Here is a 10,456-nt window from a genome sequence, read left to right as displayed (position 1 = left end):
GCCTGAGACACCTTAGGTAAGGAACCACGAAAGATCTTTTATACAGAATCCCATATATCAAAGAGTACCTTAGTGCTCGAACAGCTAGCTTCCGTGCTTCAGTAGGATCGTTTGGCAACCAACTAGTTTGAATGTGGGCCTTAATGGGATTTATCTATGTCGTCCCCAGGCCTATAGGAGCTACAAGCTTAACATCGATGCTCCGTGTCTTCAAAACGCGGAAGTATACACTTCCTGAACTTTCTTCTATCTCAGATGACAAACTTTGATAATGCATCTGCCTTAGCGTTTTCCTCCTTTGGAATGTGCTCAACATGGCATTCATCGAATTGGGTCATCACAGCCCTTACCAGGCAGACATACTTAGCCATCGTATCATCCCTTGCCTCAAACTCTCCCTTTACCTGGGATACGATCAGCTTCGAGTCTCCACGGACTTTTAAGTTCTTGACTCTAAGTGTTCCTCCTAGGCCGAGGCCAGCTATCAGAGCTTCATATTCTGCCTCATTGTTTGTGGTTGGGAAGTCTAACTTCATGGCATACTCAATTAAGAACCCATCAGGGCTTTGTAAAACCAATCCTGCTCCACTTGAATTTTTTTTTGATGCTCCATTAAAATAGAGAACCCAATATTATTTCTCCTTATCATTCTTTTTTTTGTCCCCTTATCAACTTCCTTGTCTTGAGGTATGGTATCTTCCTGCCCCCCGACTTCTTGGTTGAGTATGGTACATTACACCATGAAGTCAGCTAATGCCTGGGCCTTTATTGCCGTTCGTGGCTTATACTTGATGTCGAATTCTCCCAGCTCTATTGCCCACTTGATCAACCTCCCACTAGCCTTGTGACTATGAATGATATTTCTCAGGGGCTGATTTGTTAGCACCTCAATTTGATGAGCCTGAAAGTAAGGACGTAACTTTCTTGAAGCCATTACCAAGGCTAAAGCAAATTTCTCAATAGTTGAATAATTCAACTCAACACCATGCAGAATTTTGCTGACATAGTATACGGGTTTCTGGATTTTCAGTTCCTCCTTAACCAACACAGCGCTCAAAACACTCTCTGAAACGGCCAAGTACAAGTATAAAACTTCATTCAAAGCTGGTTTGGCCAACAACGGGGCCTGGGCCATATATTGCTTTAACTCCTCGAATGCCTTCTGGTTTACCTCACTCCATACAAAGTCCTTAATGTTCTTTAGTGACTTGAAGAATGACAAGCACTTGTCTCCAAACTTGCAGATGAATCGTCCCAGTGTAGCAACCCTTCATGTGAGCTTCTGAACATCCTTGACAGTTTTTGGTGGTTCCATGTCCAGGATTGCCTTTATTTTATCGGGGTTGGCCTCGATCCCTCTCTTGGAGACCATCAATCCCAAAAAATTTCCAGATCCTACTCCAAAAGCACACTTTATAGGATTTAACATCATCTTATGGTACCTCAGGACCTCAAAAGCTTCCCTCAAATGGGTTATATGATCAGTCTTTGCTAGACTCTTAACTAACATGTCATCAACATAGACTTCCATAGTTTTGCCAATAAGATCCTTAAAAATTTTATTTACCAATCTTTGATAGGTGGCTCCTGCATTTTTAAGACCAAATGCCATAACAAGATAACAATAAACACCAAAGTCAGTGATGAATGATACCTTTGGAATGTCATCCTTGTGCATCTTAATCTGATTGTATCCACTAAATTCATCCATGAAACTCAACATTTCATGCCCAGCAGTGGCGTCTATCAAAGTATCGATCCTTGGTAACGGGAAACAGTCCTTAGGACAGGCATCATTTAGATCAGTGAAGTCCACACACATCCTCCATTTTCCATTGGCCTTCTTCACCATTACTGGGTTTGCTAACCATTCAGGAAACTGAATCTCCTCAATGAAACCAGCCTCTAAGAGCTTCTCCACTTCCTATTTTATAGCTTCTTGCGTTTCTGGGGCAAAACTTCTTTTCTTTTATTTCACTATCTTCCGATTTGGATCCATATTCAGCTTGTGAGTAATCAGTTCCGGGTCTATGCCTGGCATATCAGCTGCTGACCATGCAAATGCGTCACTATTTTCTTGCAAAAATTTCACCAACTTCCCTCTAAGGGGCTCCTCGAGCGTAGCTCCAATAAAAGTCACCTTCTCAGGATCTTCGGGGGCTAAAGTAATTGAAACCAAGTCTTCTGCTAGCTTTCCTCTTTTCTCATCATTCTCTTGGATATCCAGATCTTCAATAGGAAGAACCTGCCCCCCAACTTCATCTGCCCTCAAAGAGGCCACATAACAGCTTCTAGCCATTTTCTGGTCTCCTCTCTCTTCTCCGATTCCATCTCGGGTAGGAAACTTCATAACTGAATGGTAGGAAGAAGGGACTGCCTTGAAGGCGTGTATCCCTGTTCTTCCCATGATAGCGTTGTAAGTCGACCTGACCTTCACCACCACGAAGTCCAACATTTGAGTTGCTTGCCTTGGTTCCTGTCCTATGGTTGTTGGCAACTTGATTATCCCTTCTACGGGGCACTCCACTCCCGCAAACCCATATATTGGCATGTCGATTGGGGTCAATTGGGAGTCATTATATCCCATCCTCAAAAAGGTGTCATGGAGCAAGATATCCACTGAAGCACCATTATCCACAAGGACCCTTCTCACTGGGCTGTTCCCTATTATCGGGGTTATAACCAATGGGTCGTCATGGGGAAATTTCACACCCTCCAGGTCAGAATCATCAAAAGACATTATTACTCTTGTCCTGGCCCTCTTCGGGGCTTCCCCAACAATATGCATAACTTCTCGGGCATACGCTTTCCTGGAGTTCTTGGATAACCCAGCAGCAGTTGGTCCTCCAAAGATTGTGTTTATCAAAGGCCCTTGGGGTCGTGGTCCTCCGAAGATTGTATTTATCACTGGTCCCCTAGGCTGGGGATTCCACCCCTGATCATCTTGGTCCCTCCTACGATCTTAAAAGTTCTTTCTTCCATTGTTACTCATATCCCCTCCATCTCCAGTGTATTTGTCCAATCTTCCTTTTTGAATGAGGAACTCAATTTCATCTTTCAGTTGCCTACACTCATCGGTGTCATGACCGACATCTTTGTGAAATCTGCAATACTTGCTCTTATCTAGCTTGGTAGGATCAGCCTTCAAGGGCTTAGGCTAACGAATATCTCGATCTTTCTCGATTTCCATCAAGATCTGGCTTCTAGGAGCATTCAGCTTAGCATATTCAGTGAACTTTTGCCCAGGTCCTCCCTTCTTGTGGTTGAATCAGGGTTTGGCTCGGTTCTAGGATACTTGTCCTTAGAGATATATTCCAGGTCAGTTTTTCGCTTCTTGCCTCCACTGGGCTCATTACTCACTACGGTCTTCCTCATGCTCTCTTCCATCTTGATGTACTTCCCGGCTCTATCTTGGAGCTACAACATGCTTTCAGGGGGCGTTTCTCCAAAGACATCTTGAAGAATTCATCCCTAGTTCCCTGTTGCAGTGCTATCATGGCTACCTTGTCATCAAGGTCCGGGACTTTCAAAGCCTCCTTTGTGAAATAATTCAGGTATTCTCTCAAGAATTCCTTTGCTCCCTGTACAATGCTCATGAGGGATGCTGAATTTTTCTCATACACTCTCCCACTGATAAACTGTTTAATGAAAGCCTGACTTAATTCTCTGAATGACCCAATAGGGTTTGGGGGCAATCGACTATATCACCTTTGAGCCATACCCGACAGGGTTTGAGGAAAGGCCCAACACTTAATAGCATCATTCACGGGCTGCAATAGCAGTGCATTAGAGAATGTCCAAACAAGATTAGCGGGATCTCCCGTGCCATCATAAGCTTTGATAGTTGGCATCTTGAACTTCCTTGAGATATGGGCATTCATTATTTCTTCAGTGAAGGGCGGAGTAGGATCATCAGGATCTCCAATGGGAAGAAGATTGATTGGATCAGCCCTTGGGACAACAGCCCTTCTCTGTACTGGACCATTCAGGTCTATGACAGGAGGAGGATTTCTCCCCTAGGAGGTAATGAAGGTCTGGTGGACTGGTGCGCCTCCAAGTCACGCCTCAGCCTTTGAATCTCAGCCTCGTGAGCCCTGATCCTTTCCTGCACTTCTTGGGGATTCATCCCTTGGGTGCTCTTAGGAAGTTGGCTACCATCAGCCATCGGCTCTTTGCCAATACGTCTCCTTCTTGGGGCTACTTCATCATCCAAAGATTCGGAGTCTCTCTCAGTATAAGGACCAGAAAATTCCTGATCCTCAGGGATAGGAGCCAAACCTCGTATGTAGGGGGAGATCGCCCCCGTGCTTCACTCCGTCCAGCATGTCCACTTCCTCCAACCTCGGGGTAAAGGGGCATCTCATAAGGGGGGTTAGTAGTCACAACAGTTGAATATTCGTACCCGGGTCGAGAATTCACAGGTGCATGTAGTTGTTGAACTTGGGGATTCGTACCTTGAGTAGCCGAGGGAATCGTCCCTTGTGGCTGAGGTTCAGTTGCCCCTATCTGGGCATCTCCTTGCGTGGTTACATAGGTTGAATGATGAGGTACCTCCACAGTTGACGAAATCACTTGGGTTGTCCCCGTTAGTGTTCCTCCTTCAAGGGCTCTAACTGTTCTCCGTGTTTTTGTCATGGTTGTTGTTGTGCTTTCCCACAGACGGCGCCAAATGTTATGGATAAAAAACTAAGGTTATTATTTGCTGTATTTATTACTAAGGTTCGGGAGCTCAAGGCCTTTAATGGCTGCTCTCGTGTTTCGTAGCTTAACTCTGCCTTTACGAGATGCCTACGTATCTCTGTGAATTAGAAAATCAAGCCAAAAAACGTAGTTCTGATTTATGGGGTGAGGCCCCTTATATTGGACTTGGTATAGGAGACTTGGTAGCCAAGTCTCAGAATTAGAATGGACTTTGGAGTCCTAAATGGTAGGAAACTGATTCCTTATCCTTCTAGGTCCCTTAGAGGCTAATCTGCAAGGATTTATGTCCTTATCGGGACTCTTCTCAATAGCTAATTTTTCCCTTATTAATTAATTACGAAATTAATTAATATTCAGGGTTTTTGGGCCTTTTTTGTTCCATCAGGCCTGATCTGGTCCATCAGGCCTGATCAATGTATTAACCTTTTTGGTCTGAATGTCATACATCTTCTTATTGGGCCTAGTAACCCAAATGTAATATTTAATTACACAATCAGGATTTATTTATCCCTATCAAAACCCTACGGATTTTATTCAAGTAGGATAATTAAAAGCATAAGGAATGAATACGAAAGAAATTACGTCGCGAACCAATTACGAGTAAGTATTACGAAGAACGTTTAAGCAACCGAGCAAACGCATAAACGATTAAATAAACGTAACGCACTAACTAAACCATGGTAAGGAAGTAACCATGGTTACTTCATCAAATAGTGAGCTAACCATAGGATGATCAAGCTAGCTAGAAAAATAGTGTGCTAAGGAAGCTAAACCTCAGTAGAACCTCGATAAATGAATACCTTTGGGACCAAAAAAAATATTCATTTGGCGAGATTATTTATTTATCAATTAATGAATATAATATTTATTTATCGATAAATGAATAATAATTCATTTAGATGATATTTTTAGACTTTTTTTTGTAATTATATCATTTTGTATATATTAAGTTCGAATGTACCTGGTAGTTATAACTTTTATGCAAACTTTTATTACATTCATATTTTTAGAATTCTAGATTAGTTGTATATGCATGCATGGAGTAGATAAAGTGCACCGTACCATGAATTGAGACTGCTGTGTACATGCATGATAGTTAGAATTAAGATGTCTACTCAATACCTCATACCAAGTTATATATAAACTAAATTCTCACTGTATTTTTATAACACAATCATATTACTATTTTGGTGTTCAATCTACTATAATGGCTTCCAACGAGCAAGCAAAACCAGTAACAAAAATTACTTTAACAGATCAGATAAGGAGAGCCATGTGTGAGCATAAGAAGGAGCATCCAAGTATTAGCCCAAAAGATATGCAAGCATGGGTGAAAGAAAATTTTGATTTGGTTACTAGCCAAACCACAATATCAAATACTCTCAAAAGATCATCGGAATATTTGTCTGATGAGACGAAAAATAGCAATGTTAAGAGGCAAAATATCCTGAACTAGAGAAAGCTTTATATGAATGGTTTCTTCAAAGACAAGAGAAGGTGAATATGTCAGGAGAAATGATCCAGGGAAAGCAAAAGAGTTTATGCAGAAAATGTATGGAGAAACAAACTCAGAATTTAGCTTTTCTAGTGGATGGCTCGAATGTTTTAAGGCAAGATATTCAATCAAGTCTTACCGACGATTTGGTGAGAGTGGTTCAGTTAACATGGAGGATATTGTAAATGCTTTACCTGAGATACGGTCAAAACTAGACCAATTCAACCTTAAAGATATATACAATATGGATGAAACCGGATTGTTTTATCGGTTGGAGGCTGACCATTCACTTGCCACGAAGCAGCTTGAAGGGCGGAAGAAAGATAAGGAGAGAATCACTATTGCTGTTTGCTGTAACGGTGACGGGTCTAATAAAGTGCCTCTTTGGGTTATTGGTAAGTATGCAAAACCTAGATGCTTTAAGAATGTGAATATGAATAATCTTAATTGCGAGTATCGATTTAATAAGAAAGCTTGGATGACTGGTATGCTTTTTCAATAATATTGTCATTGGTTTGACAAGAGAATAAATGGTAGAAAGGTTCTCTTACTAGTAGACAATTGTCCGACACATCCAAAGATTGTTGAAGGCTTGAGAAATGTGGAGTTATATTTTTTCCCCATAACACAACTTCTAAAATTCAACCATGTGATGCCGGGATTATTAGAGCATTCAAAGTTCATTATCGACGTCATTTCTATTCTAGCATTTTGCAGATGCTTGAGGCTGACTCACCAAATCTTGAAAAAATAAATATTTTGACTGCTATTAATTTTGCTACCATGGCTTGGAGTTTTGATGTGACAACAAAAACAATAGTAAACTATTTTCGCCACTGTAAAATTCGATCAGAAGAAGTTGATGTTCCTAAGTAGAAGATGGTCAGCTAGAACAAGAGATCCAAGATTTAACTAAACTCCTTTCTAAATTAAACTATAGAAATGTGATGAATGTTGAACATCTTCTGAACTATTCTGAAGAGAATAATGCGGTTATGAATTCTCCTATGGATGAAGAAATCATTGAAGCTGTACTAAATGATGAGGCAAATGATCCCGAACCCGATGATAGCATCACTATACCACAAGTATCCTCAAGAGAAGCTTTTCAAGATATTGTCACTATAAAAAACTACCTGCTACAACATGATCAAAATATTCCAGAAGTGGTGCATGCTTTACACAAAATCAAGGATCATATGCATTTTGGGGGAGGAAAGAAACAATCAACTTTGGAGGCATTTTTTGAAAAAATATGACTTATTAATGTGTTTGAAAATTAGTCATTGAATGAAATGTATTCATGATATATTATATAAATAAAAATATATTATTTGAAATATAATGATTATTCATTTATATTTACATAGGGCCTATAAAGACTTCATTTGTATTTATTCGTTAATGCATTAAGAGAAATTATTCGTTAAGCCCATTGGACCAAGTTGGGACCGAAGAAATTTATTCATTAGATGAGGTTATTCATTTATCGAACATTCATTTATCGAGGTTCTACTGTAGTTAGCTTGTAAGCTAACAAGCTACAAAGATTTGTCCCTAAGATTTGCAACCAAAAATCAACCTAGAATGCTATACTATGAAAATAAAATCAATTGTAAGATATCACCCCATCTTCCTAGAAGCAACCTAGCAAATCAACCAAACTAAGCAACCAAGAGGAGTATAAATACCCCCCTTGATGCTCCATTGGGCCCTAATGAATAAAGGGGAAGAATTCAAATTCAAAACTCCAAGTTCTAGCTCTTGTTAAATCCTCCAATTAATTCTCAAGCCTCCTAGAAATTAAACTAAGGGAAGAAAATTCTTTCATCTCTTTTTATCAAGGTTTGATGGGTGAAATAAAATCAAGAAACTCACTAGTGAATAGTATGAATAGTAACCTCTCTTTGGTTTCTTGATTTCAATGGTGGTTTTAGGTTCCAAAAATCATACCAAGCACTTCCAAGCCTCCACCACCCTCAAGAACACATCTCAAGCTTTCAATAAAGGTAAAAATCTTTGGCCCAACTTTATTTAAGATTCATTTTTAGGATCCATTTAGTATTTGGTAGTATACCTAGTGTAATGAGTGTTATTGATGAAATCTTGATGATTAAGCTAAGTAGATTTAAGGTTGGTTGTTGTTGCCTCAAGAACATAATGTTCTTGAGAGGATTTTGTGTGTTGATGATGATATGATGATTGTTGGTGGTTGTGTTAAGAGTTAGGGCGTAAACGAAACCCCGATCGTAAATGTAACTCCGTTAAAACCAACGAATCGTAACATTGAGTTTCTGCAGAAAGTCCCGAAGTTGTAAACTATAGTTTCTTGAAAAATAAACCTTTTTTAGGATATACAATTTTATAAGGATTGTTTAGGCGCTTGAATCACTTGATTCCGATTTACGGATCAAAAGTTATGACCATTTTAGTAAAAGTGATTTACGCGATGAAAACTGCTACAAATCACGAACTTTGAAAATATAAAGGATACACTTAAAAGTGTTCATAAATCATGAAATTTTTACAGAGAGTAACATATTTAGTTTCCTAACTTCCAAAAGAATTTCAAGTGAAAATAATAATTTCTCAATTTTATAAAAATATTGGAGCCGAGACCGCGCGAGTAGAATCCGTGAGAATCTATAAGCGGAGCCGACGGCGATAATACGAATGAACCTAAGATACTTAGAATAATGACGTGACCATAATGTGAATAATGACTTAAAGGAATAATAAGGGTAGTATAAGTTGAGAGGGTGCATAATAAGTAGCACATGAGTGCGAGTCGCCGTAAATTAGAACGGGACCTAACGAAATGAAATGTGTTTATGGTTATAGATTTCCGAGCAGAACCTAGAGCATCCTCCACCTCGAGATACCCAGGCAAGTTTACGAACCCAACTTTATTTTACTGTTGTGTTGTGAAATGATTGTTTTACTATCATTGCATAAATACCATGTTTGCCATGATACGTAGTTGTTGAATTTTCGCATAATGTAGCGATGTTGTACGATAAGTATATATCGTGAAATGTTTATTCCGCTTTAAGTGTGACGTATTATATAAGACCGAGAGTCGGTCGGGATTTAAGATAAAACCAGGGAATCATTCTGGAAATATTATAGAACGGTTATAAGTCCATAGTAGTACGTTTTAAAGGGACTCATCGTCCACTTACGAAACATTAAAACACCTCGAACTTTTATTAAAATGATTTCCCAAATATCATATTCCCTCAATTATATTTTATTATTAGAATAATAAATACTATATACTTATTCCATATTATGGGAGTAGTATACTCCAACGATTATTTATTTCAAACCCGATTAATCACTATAGATTATTAATTATGGAGACACAAACTAGTTGAGGAATATTATTTTAAATATTCTCTTAGAGAGTAAACCCATTCGAGGTTTAATTATTTATCGATTATCATTTAATTATTTCTTATTTATTAAAGGGTTTATTATTGATTTAAAAATCATAGATCCTGATTTAAAATATACTTTCTGATTTCGGAATATCATTCGAATAATTTCAGATCGTCGATGAATATTATCCCGACTTATTTAATATTTTGAATATAGTTTCAAGGAGAAACTTTTCCCCCTTATTAATTATCTATTGACAACGGTCAACTCACATCCTTAGTACTTCCTCCAAAATTCTCGGAAGTACTTATATACATATATATACACTTATATCTTAGAGAGATAAGCTGTTTCTATCACAAGGAAAACGCTTGGGGAACTTCGATGTGGATCGAGTTCTCGAGATTGATAAAATTCTTTTAAAGGACAAGGGAGGGGTAGACTCTGGTACTATGTGTGCTAGATGGACTACCAAAGGTACCGCAAGCGAAGGTACTCTGTGTACTCAGGAACTTGTGAAGTATGTGTATACCCGAAAATGGGACACGTAGCCCGAATGCGGCAAGGGTGATAACCGGGATACAAAGGTACCGCAAGCGAAGGTACTAATTACTATTAAGGTATTCGCAGGATATTAAAATCCCTTAAAGAATTGTTTTCATAAAAAGGTGCGTATCACCAAGGAAAACTATTTTCGAATAAAACATAATTATCATATATGATGTTATCATACAGTCATTTTCATACTGTACATTTTTATGTTGGGCATTATAGCTCACACTTGTTTTCATAAATTGACACAACACAACAGTGAATCAAGATGCTTGCCTGAGAACCACAGCCAGGAAATGGATAGGAAATGGCCAGCTGTTCCGTAGA

The 10,456-nt window shown here is 38.9% G+C and overlaps 1 pseudogene; it reads left to right on the top strand.

Moving 5' to 3' along the window:
- Positions 1-5,908: 5,908 nt before the first annotated feature.
- LOC141690401 (CENP-B homolog protein 2-like) overlaps positions 5,909-10,456 on the top strand; it is a 79,148-nt pseudogene continuing 74,600 nt past the window's right edge.

This window comes from Apium graveolens, chromosome 10, assembly GCF_009905375.1.
Source record: "Apium graveolens cultivar Ventura chromosome 10, ASM990537v1, whole genome shotgun sequence".
NCBI classification, from domain to species: domain Eukaryota; kingdom Viridiplantae; phylum Streptophyta; class Magnoliopsida; order Apiales; family Apiaceae; genus Apium; species Apium graveolens.
This window is presented reverse-complemented; position numbering and strand designations above follow the sequence as displayed.